Raw genomic sequence first — 10,261 nt, 5'->3', positions numbered from 1 at the left:
AGAGGCATTTAGCACTCCGCTGCTAATGTTCTCCTTGATATACTAGTACAACCCAATTATATGTCATGCTTGATATCTAGCACATCAAGTATAGGTCGGACTTCAGGCTCAAAAGGGATCCATGAGGAACAACTTCCAGAATACGTCATACAAAAACCTCACGGGGAGATGGCTAAGGTTGCTGATGCAAGATATTATAATATCAAGTCTTCCAGCTAGGTGTGTTAGCCATTACATCACTTTACCGGGTTACATAGAGACCAATATTATAATTCTTGGGAAAAGTTCCAACCATTATAACTGCCTGAGATTCAACTCCGGTTGGTGACACGATGCTTCAGACTCAGCACGTCTGAAAAGAAGGTTTGCAACACAAATCGACGAGATAACGTTGCGAGATTCTCAGGAAATGAACTATGGAAGACAACTCCAAAACATGAGCTGGATTGCAAGACCCACGTGAATACGCTGCCCAAGGCAATGATGAGCACATGAAATCTCTTACAATCAAAACACTACCGAGTTCTGGGTGGGAACCATCATTGCGGATGACGAAGCCATGTGCAAGTCCGTCTGGTACCTTCAGGAATGGCACTTAACTTCTTTTCCTTGAACAAATCAATCAGTGGCTTGGTGTGCTAGGAAATACATATGGAATGGAGGTAGCTAATCTCTCAGACCATAGAATACTTCGCACGTGCATGACTGACTTGAGATGATTTCAAAGGAAACAAATTAACGTTTCTCGAATTCACGACGTTAACTTGCATCAGATGCACATGAATTAGAGGAAGTCACTTCTTACACCTAACATATACCTCGTGCTCGAGAGACGAAGACAATGTCTACAAAGTTTCCAGCACTAGCTTAATGGCCAACATAAATCATGGAACAAATGAAAATGTTGCCGATGGGCTCAACAACAATTCATCAAAATACCCATATAAATGGATTTCCACAACTATGTGAGCAAGATAATAGCATTGATCGGATCAAAGAATACAATGGTGTATACTCCAGAAAATCCATGAGTAAGACACCGTTACGAAAGTCTTTGGTTCTGAGTTTGATTTGACAATAGCCCATACTCAAATCAAAACTGGACAAGATAATATATGCAACAATTGATCACACGAATCAACTGATGGCAATATCATCTTCTTAAGACTCACACAACAGGAAAAATATCCTTTTTAAATGAGCTAAGTTTAGGCGAAGCTTTTATCTCCCAACTCTCCAAGTTGTTGTTTAGCTTAACCAACTAGCTCGGGTATCCAACATGGATTGTTGGAGAAGATGGCTTATAGAGAAACCAACTTGATCACGAGCTCCATCATAACAGTCAGGAAACAACCTGGTAATACTTCCGAGAAGATATTCGGAAAATCACGAACCACCGTTATGTTATTAAGCTCGGGAACAATCTTGTTTTTCATGGCAAGATGACATGATCAGAGAGCGAAGGATTAACACAATCTTAACCCATTGATCGAAAAGTGCACCATGAAACATGGACTAGGTAGCACGGTCAATCTTAGGATGACGATTTAGTCACCATCACCATAAGAGTGAAATTATTGTCCATTAACTACCAAGCAATAACATTGCTAGGAGTATTGATTTCTCACATCATGGTTCACTTGTCGATATTCCATTTACAACCAACACGAAAACCGAGGAATGAATAATGATGTCGAGAAGTATCACTACATCAAGAGTTCATAAGAGATGGTGCAATTCTCACGACATTCTTAACAACAAGAGGGTAATACTCCAAGATAGAACAGAGCAAACGCTGAATTGGCATTTTGATCTGCGGAATACAACTACTTTGACCCAATCCAGGAAATGGATGAGGTACTGGAGTTTGCTTCTCCCAGTCATTCGAGAATAGAACAACTTGACAGACCACAGGAATAAAAGACATTGATAACATGAATGCACAACTACTCTTGACTATCCTCTCATGGATGAAGGTCAGAATACCACTAGATAGGGCCAACTCAAGAGCACATGATTTATTGTGTTGTGGATGCATAGATTAGCATGTCGAACGAGTTCAACGTAATTCTTCCAGATAACCCATGCAGAAGAGCGGAGTTGGCAGAATCACAATATGGAGTAGAGAACTCATCACGAGCACTCTTGTTATGATCTTTAGTTCACGAAGAACTTCTGCCAAAGATGATTCATGGTGTTGGAAGAATGATATACCATGAACCTTGGGAGCTACAACAAGGTTACTAATCATTCTAAAGGAACTAGCAACACTATCAACAGAAGTGAGCAGAATGATCCTTGGATTCAAGAATCCAGAAATAGAATACCTACAAACTAATTAACATCGCGAGATGTTTTCGAAAATGATGGCCAGAACTATCACACTGGAAACATAGAGCACGTCTAGACTATTGGGTGGTTTTCGAGGTGACATGGTTTCCTAATACTTCAACAATAGGTCGAGGTAATAAAGTACCTCATCACAATGATTAGTGTGCTTTGTCTGGCCAAAAAGACATTAGAAATAAGAGGAAGGAATTTGCAATTGCATCACATTGTTTAGGATCTTTGGAAACTCAGACAGCATAACGGATGTACGGGCATGAAATATGAGGCAACCTGCAGGAAAACTGACATCATAACAATGAATTCTTATGGAGACATTGATCCTTGAAGACAACAACTTTGCTATAGATCTCCAACATAGTAACTCGTCATCCTAATGAATAGATGAGAAAGCCTAATTCTTAAACCCCGTAGAATAAGGAAGAGGATGACTTAGAATAAGAATGACACAAGGAAAGGAGTAAAATGAGCCTTACGTTCCCTTCCACAAACAATTCCCTTATTTAACTAAAGAGTTGCTAGACTCAACATTGACCAGTTTGGCTTGGTTATCCTACAGGAAGTCAAGCTCTGATACCAAAGCTGGCGGGACCCCGATCCTGAGTCATAAGAACCCAGCCTGTAACACATCACATCACTTTGCGGCCTCACGCACGGTAAACTCCACGGCTGCCACCTTACCTTGGCCGGGACCGTTTGCTTCTTTTGGCTCACGTATATGAATATGTTGCTAGCGTTCAAACGACAAAGAACCCGGGTCGACATGACTAGTTATAAACCCAAGCGGTACATCCGTACAGAGACATGCATACATAACCTAACAAAGGAGGTGTCGATCAACAACGTGTGTAGACGAGTCGTAGCAAGCTACAAGGACTCCATTACACCGCGTGAAATTTCCCCGAGGGGACAAACACAGCACCAAAGAAGGATACACGCCGGTCAATCAATGTGTCTAGAGCAGTAGCAAGCTATCAAGGCTCGATAGAAGCACAAAGAGGCATTTCCCTGTAAAGAGTACTACTAAAGGCACACAACTAGGTGTCGAATCCCACACATATAATGCATTTCACAACATACACACAATATGCACGATATGTGTAGATACAACATGGCATCACAACATAACTCTATGACTCAAGATTTTATTAAGGACTCATAAGAATCAACATAGTATGATATTACAAACAGGGGTCCCGTGACCCGACACTCAAGCCATACAAACAACAAGCGGAAGCAAAACATGTCTGGGTATAGACATCTACTAAAAGTGGCTGGAAGAGCCTCAAAGCTACTACGACCCTACCAAAGGAACCAGACCTTTGTCTGGGATTCCAAGCTATTCCTGTCAACATCGAACACATCACGTAGAACCTTTTAATGAGTCTAAATCTTCTCTGCAAAAACATAAATAAAGCAACGGTGAGTACAACGGTACTCAGCAAGACTTACATCAGAACTATCTACATATGCATCATGTTTCAGTGAAGGGATTGTGGGGTTTGATTGCAGCAAGCTAGCTTTGACTCTTGGCTAACCTGTACTATGACTACAAGTTCTTTCTTTGAGGTGGGATAGCGCACACGAGTCCACATATTCACCAATCAATACACCACTATGGATCCACTCTCGTCTCCCTACGAGAAGGCTTTCCAAAGCACTCACACTTATCTTGCATGTTTTAGAGCATCCATTAATTTGTCTATGTACCACGTAATGTTTCCAAGTAGTCCATATCCGAGGACGCGGCTATTCGAACAGATTAAATCACCCTGCAGAGGTATACTTCTTCACACATGCTCTCACCACTTAGCACCATATGCACATCATGCATCTGGGCAACCTTCAAGCGGAAGCACTGGCATGGGTGTCGGCCATGAACGTTAACCACACAAGACCCTAGTCCAGGTTTATCGCCTATTTGAGACTGAACCCGCAAGGAAGTCCGGCCGAGGTTTCCTCTACGGCCCCAAACGATGTGCGCAGGGTTCCCAAGCCCACCATCCGGGTGCCACTTGGTACACCGTGCCACTGTGTATCTATCGCAGAGAAGCCTACCCCGTCAGGCAGAGCAAAACACGGCCACCAACACTTTTCCTACAAACACCAGAAACTAATTGCAACTCCCGGACAAAGATCTAGGCAATTAATAAGCCGAGCGGGGTCATATTTCAGGGCCCAATGCATGGTCGTATCTTGTCTTGGATAACAAACACATAACTCAGTTCTTAAGGACGGTCCCAATGAGATAACCCACTTCTACATGGCCTCTCATCGCTACCTTTACCAATTCGGATTCACACTTTTACTCTCACACTATAGGACATGAACACAACCATTTCGATTCATCATCCAGATGGATCAGACCCGACACGACTCTAAGCATAGGAGGCATTGCAAGCAAGCATGATGAGTAAGCACAACAAGGCTCGAGCAGTTGCTACTCCTGCTAAGTGGTTTCAACTATTTACTGTGACAAAATTAGGTCATGCAGAGGATTGGGTCCAACTACCGATAACATGTACAGTTGAATCGTGTTTGTCCTAATGCAGTAAAAGAGAGCAGGAGCGAGAGAGTGGATTATATCAATATGCTCAAGGGGTTTGCTTGCCTGACACGTCTGAAGATAGCAATGAGTCTTCATCAATGTCAACGATCACATCGTCGGAACCATCGTCTACCGAGAAGGAACAACACCGGCAAACAAGAAAGGAACAACAATTACTTCACGAAAATGCAACACTATGATGCGTGATCATGAAATGAAGATGAGAAGTGGCACGGCTAATATAGCTACCATTTCTTAGGTTGAAGCTGGATTTGAATTTGATTTCAAATATCACTTCAAGCCAGGTATTTCCGGATACCCTTTTAATTGATTCGACCTGATGCTCAGGTATAACTTGTTTGAGCATGCATGAAGATGGCATTTTGAGGTACTGGTTTTCCTAGCTCAATGTTTGGTCATATAAACTGAAGTGGAATTCAAATAGGTGCCAATCCCAACTCCAAACTATTTATCAAATTTACCCTAATCATCATTTTGCCTACTTGGTGATGTTAACTTTATCAAACATGCCTTAAAATGCCATAATAAGATTCTTTGGATTTTTCTGATCATTTTTCATATATAAATTATTTTCATTGGACATACAGATTATTTTCTATGATTTTTAGAACTTTTAGGCATTTTCTGGAATTATTTTATAATAGGAAATTACTTATTGCGTCAGCTCTGCATCAACATTACATCAGCAGGTCAACTGACCCGGTCTAGGTCAAACATGACGTGTGGGGCCCACACGTCAGTGTTACATTTACTAAAAAGTGTTTAATTTTAAACTTTTATTTCTAATTAGGGTCTGGGACCATTGTTAGCGGGTCATTAGGTTAATTATCTTGTTTAACTTATTTATGAAATTATTCTAATTTGACAAGGGCCAGGCCCCACCTGTAGGTGACCCAAGGGGGTCAACTCCCTGGTTGACAGGGTCAGACCCATCGGCGGCTCGACGCCGGCGAGGTCCGAGACAGCGGAGGTGATCGGAAATCACCCTCCGGTGAACTATCGAGCGACGGAGGCCACCTACATGGAGCTAGGACTTGCCCGCATCCATTCCAGCCGATTTGGGGCTCTGAGGTGGGCTGGAGCAACGGCGGCGACGAGCGGAGCGGTCGCCGGAGTTCGGCCACGGTGGTGTTCGCCGGCGCTCTCGGGCGTGCGCTAGGAAGAGAGACAGAGGGGGAAGGAAGAGAGAGGGAGCAAGGAAAGAGGTTGAGGGAGGCGAGGGAGAGAGCGTGACATCCTTAGCCAGCTCGAGACGACCGGAGGCAAGCAGGAGGTGGCCAGGGGACGTGGCGGTGCCCGGCGATGCGTCAGGCACGCAACTGCTTCTCCTCCTGGCAGGAGGAAGAAGACAGTGGTGCCCCTGGTGTGCTGGGCCGCTTCAGGTGAGCGCAGGTAATGTTTTCCCTCTGTTTTTCCTTTTTCTGTTTTTATTTCTTTCTGGCATTTCGGTTTAGGTTTTAAAACAAAATGTTTAAATATTTTATAAAACCCTAAATTAGTGTTATGTGACAGAGATAAAAATAATCAATGCCACAAAATAGTTTCAACATTTTTGAAACTTTTATTTTAAAAGAAAACAAAACAACTCCATTCCAAACAGTTATTTGATCAAATCAAAAATCCTTTTCAAAATGTTCTCGTGACTTAAAATTTTGGTTTGACATATTTACTCCCTGCCACTATTTTCCCAAATATTTGGAACATTTTCCTCGTTCCTTTTAAGGTAATATTTTTATTGCCCTTTTGTCAAATTTCAACTCATTTGGGCTAGATCACTTCCCATTTTCAGATTCAATGAGATTTGAATGCATGCATGTAATGCAATGGCAAGCAAAGCAAACTTGGGAAGTGTCACAGCCCAAGTTTTCCTTGCTTTCCATTGCATTACATGCAAACTTGGGACCTCTTCCGTCGAATCACTCCCTCCGGCGCACCCCCGAGCCCTCCAACAACACCATCGGAACCGCCCTGAGATCTTCATCATTTCCCCTCTCATCCCATGCTCTTCCGTGCCCCGTAGCCTCGTTCCCCACCATGGCCGAGATCCCCTCGCCGCCGTTGCCGTCATTGTCGTCGCTGTGGTCCGCCACCGACGCATCTGAGCCCTGGAACGAGCTCCTGGAGCTCCATGGATGCTGTCAAGCCCCTCACCTGCCCTTCTCGTGCCCTGGAGCCACCACCCGCACAAGGCCGAGCTCCGGCCGCCGCCTCTGTCGTCGTTGCCATCAGCTCCGGCCACCCGAATGCCTCAAACCCGTCGGAATGGATGCGGCGCTCTGCCAGCTTCCCGTAGAACCCAACCGCGTGCAAATCCGAAGACTGTAATGCGAGATCGAGAAATTCCGGCGAGCCTCCGCGTCGGTTTTGGTCGCCACCGGCCACGTTCCGGTGAGCGTCGACGTGGCCAATAATTAGCCAGTGCTAACCCCCCCCCCCTAGTCGCTGACAGAGGGCCCCACATGGGGTCAAAGCTTGATTAGCCTCTGGTTTGACCGAGGATTAGCCCTGTGTCACTGACCGGTGGGCCGTGGCTGTCAGGTTTGACCTGACCCAGGCCAGTTGACTCCTGACGCAGTGCTCACGCAGTAATTGGTTTTCTAATATAAAATAATTCCAGAAAATGCCTAAAACTTCTAAAAAACATAGAAAATAATCTGTAAGTCCAATGAAAATAATTTATATATGAAAAATGATCAGAAAAATCCAAAGAATCTGATTATGGAATTTTAAGGCAGGTTTGAGAAAGTTAACATGACCAAGTAGGCAAAATGATGATTAGGTTAAATTTAATAAATAGTTTGGAGTTGGAATTGACACCTATTTGAATTCCACTTCAATTTATATGACCAACCATTGAGCTAGGAAAACCAGTACCTCAAAATGACATCTTCAAAACTCAAACAAGTTATACCTGAGCATCAGGTCGAATCAGTTAAAAGGGTATCCGGAAAATACCTTGCTTGAAGAGATATTTCAATTCAAATTCAAATCCAGCTTCAACCTAAGAAATGGTAGCTATATTAGCCCTGCCACTTCTCATCTTCATATCATGATCATGCATCATAGTGTTGCATTTCCGTGAAGTAATTGTTGTTCCTTTCTTGTTTGCCGGTGTTGTTCCCTCTCGGTAGACGATGGTTCCGACGATATGATCATTGACATTGGTGAAGACTCATTGCTATCTTCAGACGTGTCAGGCAAGCAAACCCATTTGAGCATATTGATATAATCCACTCTCTCGCTCCTGCTCTCTTTTACTTCATTAGGACAAACACGATTCAAATATACATGTTATTGGTAGTTGAACCCAATCCTATGCATGACCTGATTTTGTTACAGTAAATAGTTGAAACCACTTAGCATGAGTAGAAACTGCTCGAGCCTTGTTGTGCTTACTCATCCATGCTAGCTTGCAATGCCTGCCATGCTTAGAGTCGTGTCGGTATGATCCATATGGATGATGAATCAGAATGGTTGTGTTCATGTCCTATAGTGTGAGAGTAAAAGTGTGAATCCGATTTGGTAAAGGTATCGATGAGAGGCCATGTAGGAGTACATGTTGGGTTGTCTCATTGGGACCGTCCTTAAGAACTGAGTTCGGTGTATGTTATCCAAGACAAGATACTACCATGCATTGGGCCCTCAAATATGACCCCGCTCGGCTTATTGATTGCCTAGATCTCTGTCCAGGAGTTGCAATTAGTTTCTGGTGTTTGTAGGAAAAGTGTTGGTGGTCGTGTTCAGTTCTGCCCGACGAGGTAGGCTTCTCTGCGATAGATACATAGTGGCACGGTGTACCAAGTGGCACCCGAATGGTGGGCTTGAGAACCATGCGCACATCGTTTGGGGCCGTAGAGGAAACCTCGGCCGGACTTCCTTGCGGGTTTAGTCTGAAATAGGCGATAAACCTGGACTAGGGTCTTGTGTGGTTAACGGTCGTGGCCGACACCCACGCAGTGCTTCCGCTTGAAGGTTGCCCAGATACATGACGTGCATATGGTGCTAAGTGGTGAGAGCATGTGTGAAGAAGTATACCCCTGCAGGGTGATTTAATCTGTTCGAATACCCGCGTCCTCGGATATGGACTACTTGGAAACATTACGAGGTACATAGACAAATTAAATGGATGCTCTAAAACATGCAAGATAAGTGTTAGTGCTATGGAAAGCCTTCTCGTAGGGAGACGAGAGTGGATCCATAGTGGTGTATTGATTGGTGAATATGTGGACTCGTGTGCGCTATCCCACCTCAAAGAAAGAACTTGTAGTCATAGTACATGTTAGCCAAGAGTCAAAGCTGGCTTGCTGCAATCAAACCCCACAATCCCTTCATTGAAACATGATGCATATGTAGATAGTTCTGATGTAAGTCTTGCTCAGTACCTTTGTACTCACGGTTGCTTTATTTATGTTTTTGCAGAGAAGATTTAGACTCATTAAAAGGTTCTATGCGATGTGTTCGATGTTGACTCATTGACAGATGTCTGGTTCCTTTGGTAGGGTCGTAGTAGCTTTCAGGCTCTTCCAACCACTTTTAGTAGATGTCTGTACCTAGACATGTTTTGCTTCCGCTTGTCATTTGTATGACTTGAGTGTCGGGTCACGGGACCCCTGTTTGTAATATCATACTATGTTGATTCTTATGAGTCCTTAATAAAATCTTGAGTCATAGAGTTATGTTGTGATGCCATGTTGTATCTACACATATCGTGCATATTGTGTGTATGTTATGAAATGCGTTATATGTGTGGGATTCGACACCTAGTTGTGTGCCTTTCGTAGTACTCTTTACAGGGAAATGCCTCTTTGTGCTTATATCGAGCCTTGGTAGCTTGCTACTGCTCTAGACACATTGATTGACCGGCGTGTATCCTTCTTTGCTGCTGTGTCTGTCCCCTCGGGGAAATTTCACGCGGTGTAATGGAGTCCTTGTAGCTTGCTACGACTCGTCTACACACGCTGTTGATCGACACCTCCTTTGCGACGTTATGTATGCATGTCCCTGTATGGATGTACCGCTCGGGTTTATAACTAGTCATGTCGACCCGGGTTCTTTGTCGTTTGAACGCTAGCAACATATTCATATACGTGAGACAAAAGACGCAAACGGTCCCGGCCAAGGTAAGGTGGCAGCCGTGGAGTTTACCGTGCGTGAGGCCGCAAAGTGATGTGATGTGTTACAGGCTGGGTTCTTATGACTCAGGATCGGGGTCCCGACAGCTTTGGTATCAGAGCTTGACTTCCTGTAGGATAACCAAGCCAAACTGGTCGATGTTGAGTCTAGCAACTCTTTAGTTATATAAGGGAATTGTTTGTGGAAGGGAACGTAAGGCTCTTTTTACTCCTT

This window comes from Hordeum vulgare, chromosome 7H, assembly GCF_904849725.1.
Source record: "Hordeum vulgare subsp. vulgare chromosome 7H, MorexV3_pseudomolecules_assembly, whole genome shotgun sequence".
Taxonomy (NCBI): Eukaryota; Viridiplantae; Streptophyta; class Magnoliopsida; order Poales; family Poaceae; genus Hordeum; species Hordeum vulgare.
Note: the sequence above shows the minus strand (reverse complement) of the source record.